The 10,304-nt window shown below is 48.4% G+C and overlaps 1 long non-coding RNA gene across 1 annotated transcript; it reads right to left on the reverse strand.

Annotated features, from left to right (window-relative positions):
* Positions 1-3,485: 3,485 nt before the first annotated feature.
* LOC137778340 (uncharacterized) lies at positions 3,486-10,036 on the reverse strand. The gene is made up of 4 exons (XR_011076844.1): positions 9,958-10,036; positions 4,662-4,804; positions 4,205-4,305; positions 3,486-3,565 (listed from the first exon to the last, which is right to left on the reverse strand). It is a non-coding gene; the product is annotated as an uncharacterized lncRNA (long non-coding RNA).
* Positions 10,037-10,304: the final 268 nt, after the last annotated feature.

Below are 10,304 nucleotides of genomic sequence, written 5' to 3' on the forward strand. Positions count from 1 at the left end.
CGGGTTCAAGCCCTGGTCTGGGAAGGTCCCACATGCCGCGGAGCAACTGGGCCCGTGAGCCACAACTACTGAGCCTGCGCGTCTAGAGCCTGTGCTCCGCAACAAGAGAGACCGCGATAGTGAGAGGCCCGCGCACCGCGATGAAGAGTGGCCCCTGCTTGCCGCAACTAGAGAAAACCCTCGCACAGAAACGAAGACCCAACACAGCTAAAAATAAATAAATAAATTTAAAAAAACAAAAACAAACAAACAAAACAACAGAGAACCTCCTGACTGAAGGGCTGGTAGACACTGTGAAGGGTTGTCCAATGGAGAGATTAGTCTCCAGAGAATTTCTGTAAAGCCATTTCTTATTTTAAATAAACCCAAACCCCCAAAACTCTCAATGATAAAATTCACACATGTTCCTTACAGAAAACGTGGAAAACAGACAAATACAAAGAAATAATATGTACTGTCACTCTGCTGCAAGAATTTTCACTAACCATTTGTTATAATCCTTTTCAGCTCTTTCTTTCCTTGCATGATTTGTTTTGTCTGTTGTAGTTGTGGCCGCAGATTTTAGGGGGACTTAGAGATTATGGTTCGGTAAAGGTTAAGGAGGATTTGGATCCTACCTGAAGTCAAAGGAATAATTTAGATCACTGCTTTTCAAAACTTCTGGGGTGAAGGACCAGTTTTTAAACATTCCAACCTATCACCCGCCCCTGACCACAGGTGGCCCTCCCTCTCGGGACCAGAAGCAGCACGTGCCGCGTGAGCTCACCAGCGTGTTCGCCATCGCCCCGCCGGCTGCTCAGAGCCCTCCACACTATGCCTGGATGCCACAGCAATGCCAAACTTCTCTGAAAGTTTCTAAACTCCTGCTGTCAACATCTACACGTAATTCTTCATAGTAGCTCTGGTCTAGAGCTGGGGTCTGCAAACTACGACCCTTGGGCCAAGTCCTGTCCACCACTTCATTTGTGCTCAGGGTGATTTTTACTTTTGAAGTGGTTGGGAAAAAAATTTTTTTTTTAATTTCATGGCATCTAAAAATTCTATGAAATTCAAATTTCAGGGTCCATAAATAAAGTTTACACAACAGTGCCACCCATTTCTGCATCATCTGTGGCTGCTTTTTTAAAATAATTAATTAATTAATTAATTTATGTTTGGCTGTGTTGGGTCTTCGTTTCTGTGCGAGGGCTTTCTCCAGTTGCGGCAAGCGGGGGCCACTCTTCATCGCGGTGCGCGGCCCTCTCACTGTCGCGGCCTCTCTTGTTGCGGAGCACAGGCTCCAGATGCGCAGGCTCAGTAGTTGTGGCTCACGGGCCCAGTTGCTTCGCGGCATGTGGGATCTTCCCAGACCAGGGCTCGAACCCGTGTCCCCTGCACTGGCAGGCAGATTCTCAACCACTGCGCCACCAGGGAAGCCCTGTGGCTGCTTTCGTGGGACCACCCTGCAGACTGAGTAGTTAAGACAGAGACCCATTGGCCTGAGAGACCTAAAATATTCACAATCTGGCTTTTGACAGAAGAAGTTTGGTGATCCCTGCTCTAGATCAATGATTCCTGAGTTTGCTGCCTCTTGGAATCACCGGGAGGTTTAAAAAAATACACAGCTTGCCAGACCTTCCCCAGCTCTGTGGACTCGGGGTCTCCAGGGTGGGGCCCGGGACTGTAGTTTTGGAAGGCGCCCAACCCCCAGGTGGTTCTGATGATTCACGGATCTGGACACTCCAGCCAGGTGTGCCTTGGAAATGTGCTTCTCGAGCCCCCAGGCTGAGTCACTGGGACGGTCCAGCAGCTTGACTCAGAGTCTCCTAAGGGACAAAACCTCTTCTGTCCTGAGCTGCCTGAGATGTGGGCTCTGCAAATACATTCTGGCAGGTCCAGACCTTCCCAGGACACAGCTTGGATTCACACGTCCTGGCGGGGCCTGGCCTGGAGCCCCTCCTGCCATGGTGCAGCCCTCTGCACCAGGGCCCTCGGCTGTCCTGATGTCCCCTTGGCTTCTCCTGGTCTTGGGAGACTAGAATTCTTGGCCTACCTCAGGGGCAGCTGGAGAAGAGCCCCATGGCCTTGCGTCCTCTGTGCTGGGTGCCCGGCCCGCCTCCTCTGGGCCCCAGCCTCTCTCACTCTCTGGTTTATGTTTCTGGCACCAGAACTGGAGGCCCGAGCCAACGGCACTCGTGGCCTGAGCCAGTTCTGTGGGGGAGTTGAGAGGCATGAGCTGGAAGGGAGACTGACCACGAAGCAGGCCTCTCTCCTGCCGGCTCTTCTCTCTCCCCAAACGTCCTCATGACCGTCTTTATACAGTCATCCCTTGATATCTGAGGGACACTGGTTCCAGGACCCCCGTGGATACCTAAATCCGCAGATGCTCAAGTCCCTTATATAAAACGATGTAGGACAGCTGGCCTCCATATCCGCGGGTTCTACATCCGCGGACCCACCAGCCTTGAATTCCACAGTTGGCTGAATCTCGGAAGCAGAGCCCGTGGATATGGAAACCCGCCTATATTTCCCGCTCTTTCTGGTTGTAGCCTCAGCTCTGCCCTCTCACTCTCTCCTTCTTGCCCCTCCTCTTCTCTCTGTCTTTCCCTCTTCCCCCGAAATATGCTTTTTCTCACTCCCTGGTTCCTCCCCTCTTGCCTCGAGTTTTCTAGCCAGACCCACTGCTTCCAGGCAGAGCTGAGCCACTGCCTTGGAGGGCTGGTGCCTCCTCCAGAACGAGATGATGCTGGATCGGCTCTTTGCTGGCAGTGGCTCAGGCCTTTGGGCTGGACATGTTCACAGAGTTTATTCTGGGGAAATGTATTCAGGCCCTGCCCTCAGGGAGTTCACAGTTTATGGGCAAGCTGGACAAGCCACAGGCAATTTTAACAGTGTCCTAAAGGGTGATCTGGGGATCAGGATGGGGCACTGGGTAGGACAGCGCTCAGCAAGACACTGCAGAGTCAAGGAGAGTGTCTGAAGGAGCTCACCAGCTCTGCACGGTGGGAGCTGGAGCTGGATTAGGTTCAGAGTGGAGAGCATCCCAGGAAGAGGGATGGCATGTATTCACAGAAGTCCCTGGTCATGCCCCAACTGAACCCCACAGAAGGATCACAGGTAAGAGAGGGCCATGATCTGATGTGCACTTCAGACACCTCACCGGCATCTAGAGAGAAAGGGGTGGTTTAAAAGCAGGAAGGCCACTGGAAAAGAGCTCTAGTGCAGAGAGGTGTGGCCTGGTCTAGGGTAGAAGGGTTGGAGAGGCTGGGAGGGCTTGGAGGAGCATTTAGGGCTTGGGGACTGGATGTGAGTCATGAGGGAGAGGTAGGAGAGAAGGGTGGCATTCAGGTTTCCTGCACAGCTATCTGAATGGATGGTGTATGAGTCAGCCACTTCTGTGATGATGCTGCATAACAAACAACCCCACAATCTCAGTGGTTTACATCAACAACCTTTTAACTTCATACTCATGAGACAGTAGTTTGGCTGCAGTTGGTAAATCTTTAGTGGGTTTGGCTGGGCCTGGTTGGGCTGAGCTTCTGGTTGGGTTCAGGATGCCCCTCTTGACTTCATTGCGGATCCCAACCTAAACAGCAAACTCTTATCACGGAAAGTCACAGGAATGCAATCATGCAAGCATCTTTAAAAATCTCCATGAGTATAACATTAAGTTCAAAGGCAAATTCAAGGCCACCCAGAGAGACAGGAGATAAGGCTTCTGGGGACTGAGGGCTGAGGCTGATTTTCTCCAGAAAACCTAGCTCTTGCTCTCCCTGGGCCAAAAACAAAGTCACTCTTGTGATACATTTCTCAAGTCCTTAAAAGGATGCCAGGGAACAGAGGTGTGGTGACCAGAAATGGGCACAATTGATGTCTACAGAAGTCTTTGTCCATCTAACAAATATAAATTGCACATCCACTCTATGGCAGACCCACCTTTCCCCCTGTGGTGTACACATGCCTGCTGGAATCAAGACCTTACTGTAAAGGCTCTGTTGCCCTAGGATGGAATATAGACTTTTGGTGTCCTAAGATTTAGTTGTACCATCAAATTGTAACTTCAGTTAGAATTTAACAATCAATTATGTAAACTTTATAAACTTGAAATTGCAGTTGACTGTAACAGAGATCTAAAAAATAATGACTTAAATCCCCAAGCATTTGTTCTTTCACTTAATAAGAAGTTTAGAAGTAGGCAACCCAGGGCAGAACCCAAGCTTGTTACGTATTTCTGCTCCACTGTCTGTAGCAAGTAGTTTCTGCCCTCAGAGTGTCTTCGTGGTCCAATATGGCTGCTGGAGCTCCAGCCATTGTATGAACTGTAGTCTGGAAGAAAGACAAAAGGTAAAAGACGTATTTCTCTTAATTGAGACAGGTGTCTTTGAAGCAGGTTTCCTGGAAGCCCCACCAACACCCACGCTTACATCTCACTTAGTCACATGTCCACACCTAGCTACAAGAGAGATGGGGAAATGTGAGTTTGTCTGGATACATTCTTTCCCTGAATATAATCAATGTTTTGTTATTGTGCCAGAAAGGGAGAACAGATATTGAATGGCAACCAGCACTTTCTACCACACACTCCAAATGTTATTTATGTCTGTTTTTTCCAAAACAGAGAAGCAGTATAGCATAGTGGGAAAAGGCCCTGGCTTGGACTCAAGGCCAATCCCTCTACTTACCGGCTATGCCATCTGGGCAAAGTCACATAATCTCTCAGAGCCTTTGGCTCCCTCATCTGCAAAATGGACTGTTGATCGTATTTCCCTTCCAGAAGTATCAGGAGGGACCCAGTGGGATCGAGAACTCTATGAATTAGAACACACTATATAAAAATTAATAATACTGGTAGTAAAATTAAAAGTAGACCAAATACATCTTTGGACCAGAAGGGAACACCTGTTGGTTAGCTTCTCCCTGGACAGAAGTGATTCCCCTCTGTTCTCTGTGTTGCCCCTGCCCCAGCAGGCTGTGGGAGTGGGCGGGATTCAGGGTGTGGACGGGGCTGGGGCCCTGTAGATGCAGACGGTGTCCTCCTGCCCTGGGGACAGTAGGTATCTTAGGAGAGTGTCTACCTGTGGATGGCGCCCCTTGATTCTGTGGTTCTCAGTGGTTCCATCTGACCATTGCTGTTTGGCAGACGATAACCCCAAACCTACTGGCTTCAAATAATGATTCATTCCCTCTCACGCTTCTACAGATAGACTAGGCTCAGCAGGGCGCTTTCACTTTCGTCTTGTCCATGTCAACAGGGACTGCGGGCATCTAAAGGCTTGACTGGTCTGGACCCCCCAGAGGGTTGCCCCACCTGGGTGGCAGCTGATGATTAGCTGTCTCCTTGACACCCCCTCCCCACCATGTGGTTTCTCTGTGTGGCTTGGTCATCTCACAGCATGGCAGCCGGCTTCTGAGTGGGAACCGTCATAAGAGCAAACATTCCAGGGGGAAGAAAGCAGAAACTGCCACTTCCCTGGTAAGCTAGACCAGGAGTGGCATGCATCACTCCCGCCAGGTTCAGGGGGTGGAGGAACACGCTGCCCCTCCCTGTGGGGGAGCTGTGTGAGGAAGGGTGGGGACTGATGGCAGTGTCTTAGAGACCAGGCACCACAGAGACCTTGGCTGTACGTTGAAATTGCTCAGGTGGTAAAGTGCTGCGCCCCGAGTGCACACCCAGACACTGCTGGGTCTGGGAGTCTGCAGTGTGGGTATCACGGTACAGAAAAGCTCCCGAGATGATGTTAATATGCAGTCAATGTTGAGAACCATTGGCTTAATCCAACCCTGAAAAAAACCCAAAAGACCCTCAGGGAGGGAAAGACCCCAAGGCTTTGTCCACAAGGACTGGCATGTTCCTAATCAGACTTTAGGAGGCTCTGCTCGCCACACTGGTTTGGTTCCCATGAGACTTTCTGCTCATATGGTGGGGGATAGAGGAACAGCATGAAAGCCACGGTGGAAAGAGTTGTTATTTCCTGGGGAGGGGCGTGGGGTGGGCAGTAGAGTTTATAAAACTACCTGGAAGCCTCCTTGATTCAGATTTTTGATCTGAAATCAGTAGTTTGGCCAGTTTTTTCCACTGCATTTGCCAGGAATTAACTTGTGTCAGAAAGTGGTACAAGTTCTAACGAAAATGTCAGAAATCCTGTTTATAGAGCATTTTTGGTCAATCAGCCTACCAATAGTTAATATCTTTCCCCCAAATGGGCGGTACCTAACCATTCATTCCAACACATTCAAATGAATGAATTCCAACACATTCATTTCAGGATGGAGGGGCAGGGAGATTGCTCATGAATATTCATGGTTCTGCCCACTGGCCTCACACATTAGAAAATACTATTTATTCCTAAGGCTAATGAGCTCTTAAATTTCTTTTGTGCGGGAGAAAAAGGTTTTATTTTTCTGCATACTTTATTTTGGTGCCTGTCCAATTTTTGGAAGGGATCTTTCCTTTAAGACCCTGGGCGCATTTCAAGAGCAGAGTGGAGTTTTAAATAAGCCCCGCACACAGAGAAGCCCGTCAGCCCAGCGATGACATTGGTGAAGGCAAAACCAGGAGACAGGTAGGCAGTAGGATGAGAAGTTCACTGTGAGCCCAGTTCCCAGGGAGATCGGTGTCTACTGGGAGCCAAATAATCACCCCCCACACCCCGTGAAACGCATAAAACCTTGCCATGGAAGACAGCCGTGGAAACGTGAATGTGGATAATACATAATTGGAATTTGAGACTTTTATGCATTGAAGGGACCTTATAGGACATCTTGTCCAATGACCTGTGAGATGTTGGAACGCCCGTTACACAGCACGGAAGAGCGGGGTTGTCCTTTCTCTCTCTCTCTCTCGCATCCAGTTCTGCCATTACACAGCGTTCCTTACATCCACCCACACATCCTCTCTACACCTTCCACCCTGCTCTGTGAACCACCTGACGCTCCACGTCCAAGGGGCTGGAATTCTGCAAGTGCCATTTCCCAGGCTCTCTTACCAGCAGGCTTCTTCTGAGTTTCCTCCAAGGGGAGGCATGGACAGATACTGAAAAGCAGCCGAAGAGGAAGCTAATCTTATTCTTTCTGTTGCATACTGAGCCTCCAGCAGAAGCAGCAATAATGCAGGTTCCTGCTCAGGTGGCTCCAGGGGCTCTGGGTTATCCCATTTTCCCTGTTGTTCCTCCAGCCCCAAAGGTAATCATGGCTTCCTGCAGGTATTATTCTCTGGGTATCCTGATCTCTCCCTCCCTGTTTGCACCTCCAGCCCTTCCAATATCTTTGTAACAAATTCCCTGTATTAAATCTCTCCTGTTGGAAATACCTAAAGAGGTTCCTGATTCTCTGTCTGGACAATGAGTATTGAGACCGGAAGAGGACAATATAGCCAAGCCCAAATATTTGTTGTCACCGGGAAGAGGCATAAATCTTTGTATAGTTCCGGTACCTGCACTAATACAGTTTTCTCTTCACTGTGCCCTCCAGCAGATGCCTCTTCTCCTGTGATGCAGCATCCAGGTCTGTCTTCATCCTGGCCACTCTCCTCTGAGTACACTCCATTTGGTTACTGCTTATTTCAAGGGATGCCACAGGTGGTGCCCGATCCCCAGCTATGCCAGTCCAGGACAAGGAGCACAGGACTTTCACTTCTCTCTGTCTCAACATCATCCTTTGTGGGGTGAACCTGTGATCTTGGTGGAGACCGGCAGCCGACACATGGAATTACCCCTATACCTTTGTCACTGTGTTCTTGATAAGCCTTCACTTTTCCATCCAACACTTGTGTTTTTGTTTTCTTAGTTTTTGTTTGTTTTTGGTTTTGGCCGTAGCTACAGGCAGTTACACTAACTCCACTAAACCTCACTAACCCCACTAAACAGTCCATCATTCTGTAAGGTTCATGCAGGCTCCTTATTCTCTTGTGCAGCACACTTGCTACACCTCCTGGTGTCCTGTCTTCTGTAAATATTCCAGGCGTGACTTCTGTGTTATTGTCTCAGGCACTGATTTAAAACTATTGAATAGAACCCGATGTTGCATAATTGCCCACTCAACAATCATTGCCTGTTCTGTTCATCTTGCTCACAAAACCCTGATCTGGGCTTGGGGGGCAGTGAGCCCAACTTCAGGGGGCATAACTGTCCTGCTTCCCTTTGTCAGATTCTGTTTCAACTCCCCCTGGGGCAGCTGGAGGCAGGTGGGGGAGGCGTGTGACCCAAGTCTGGCCAAGGGGAAGTCTACCAGGGGATTTGGGGGAAGATCTTCCCTCCCTGATAAAGGGGGAAATCTATCTCACTTTGGGGACCCCCAACATTCCCTGAGATTAGAACTGGAGGGAAAGTTGTTTTGCGGGTACAATAATCACAGGAAACACTGGTAGGCGGTCAGGGAATTGAGTCAGGGAAGGGAAGGTGTCTAACAAAGGGTGCATTATAGGCACTACTGTGGGTGACTGGAGCTTGATCATGTAGGGAAAGTCTTGGAAAAGGTGTAAATCATTTGCTTTGGAGTCATCCCTCAGAAGGACCAGGGAACTAGGGTATTTATATACTAACTCCTTCTCAATCATTGGTTGGGGGTGGCTTTGGGGGATATGAAGTTTTTGTCACTTCTGATCTGATGCTCATGGGTATAGTAGCCTTCTGTGGTTTTCGGAAAAAGTCTTCAGGTAAAGGCAATTGGAAACTGGCTGGAGTTCACTAAAGTGCTAAAGTGGAAGGAGACTGGAACAACTCGAATACCATCTGCTGTATTGTCCCTCCCCCACTTGTATGTGGTTATGATGTCTGGAGCTGCAGCAGCCATCTTGTGACCATAAGGTGATAAGCAAGAGGGTGATAACCCAACACTCTGAGGTTGGTGGTGCAGGAATGCTGGGAAAATCTATGATCTTTCCTGATGTCAGTGGGCTGCTACACCAAAACTGTCCAATCCACAGGATTCTTATTTTATGAAATAATTGTGTCACTATTTCTTAGGCTACCATTACTTGCGTGTCCTGATATTTGCGGTTAAAACAATTTCACCTGAAACAGCACCAAGGAATGAATAGTTGAGAAGTTCAAAGGCAGAGCTGGCCTGCGCAAGTCACCAGAAACCACCCTTTTGCATTCGAATCCTTGTCTCAGGGTTTGCTTTGAGGGGACACAAAATAAAACACAATCCAAATAACACCTTTAAATAAATCTCTGTTAATAAATAGATGAGTGGGTGACTGAATGGATACACAGATGGGTGTAACTTCAGTCTCTCCATGTTAAGTAATTGATGACATCCCTATCCCTTGTGGCTAATGGATATCTATTTTGGGTTTTCCTGGATTCTCTCTTTTTGACCTCTGAATGCACATTAGAAAGTTACTTGGCACTAATTGTTGACTTCTCAGATCTTCTGTCTGCAGTTCTGCAATTGTTTAAAGATCCCTAATAAAGTATTGACCAATTGACTAGATAGCTGATAAATTCCAACTTAGCTCTGAGCAGTGCTGGAAATTAAAGGACATGGTTTTCCTCCAGTGCCCATTAGTAGAAGCTGGGGCAAGGGGCACAGGGTAATGCAGAACAGCTTGGCTTTTGTCAGGAGAAGAAATCCTTCCAGGTGAAACTGTGAGTAATGAGTCAAATCCATTTCACCAGCCTTCACTAAGCAAGGTCTTTTTAAAACTTGCATGTCCTCCAAACGGCATGGAGCCTAAACAATAAGATGTTTGCAAGAGTTGTGTTTTAGAAACTTGGGGTCAGCTGCGTCTAGTTCTAGCTGAGCCGGTTAAGACTGGAGAGGACCACCGCCGCCCAACCAGGCGTGCACGAGTGTCCGGCTCAGTGACTTTTTGACATTGGAGGGCCAAATACTCCACCCTCGGAATTTGCATAGGCCTGTAGCTTAGTTACGCCTGTGGAGAATGACAGTTACTGCACCTTCTCCCAATCGCCTTTCCCCATGCTCCCCGTGCCTCAACCCACCCTGCTTCCTTATTCGTTATCCCATAAATACCTGGAGCCCCTTCCATTCAGGAAGGCAGATTTGAGATTTGTTCTCCTGTCTCCTCGCTGGGCTGCCTTGTGAATAAACATTCTCTTTGCTGCAAACATCAGCATTTCAGCGTTTTGGCTTGCTGTGCGTCGGTCAAGACGAACCTGGTTTGGTAACACAGGTAGGCACAGCTAAAAAATGTTTCCCTCTTGTCCAAAACCTTTTGGTTGTAAGTGACAGAAATCCAACTCAAATTAAGCAAAAAAGGGACTATATTTGTTCTAGTAACCACAAGGTCCAAAGACAATACGGTTTCAGGTACAGCTGGATCCAGTGGCTCTGGTGATGTGGGCTGTCTCTCATATCTC

Source organism: Eschrichtius robustus, chromosome 16, assembly GCF_028021215.1.
Source record: "Eschrichtius robustus isolate mEscRob2 chromosome 16, mEscRob2.pri, whole genome shotgun sequence".
In the NCBI taxonomy this organism is placed as follows: domain Eukaryota; kingdom Metazoa; phylum Chordata; class Mammalia; order Artiodactyla; family Eschrichtiidae; genus Eschrichtius; species Eschrichtius robustus.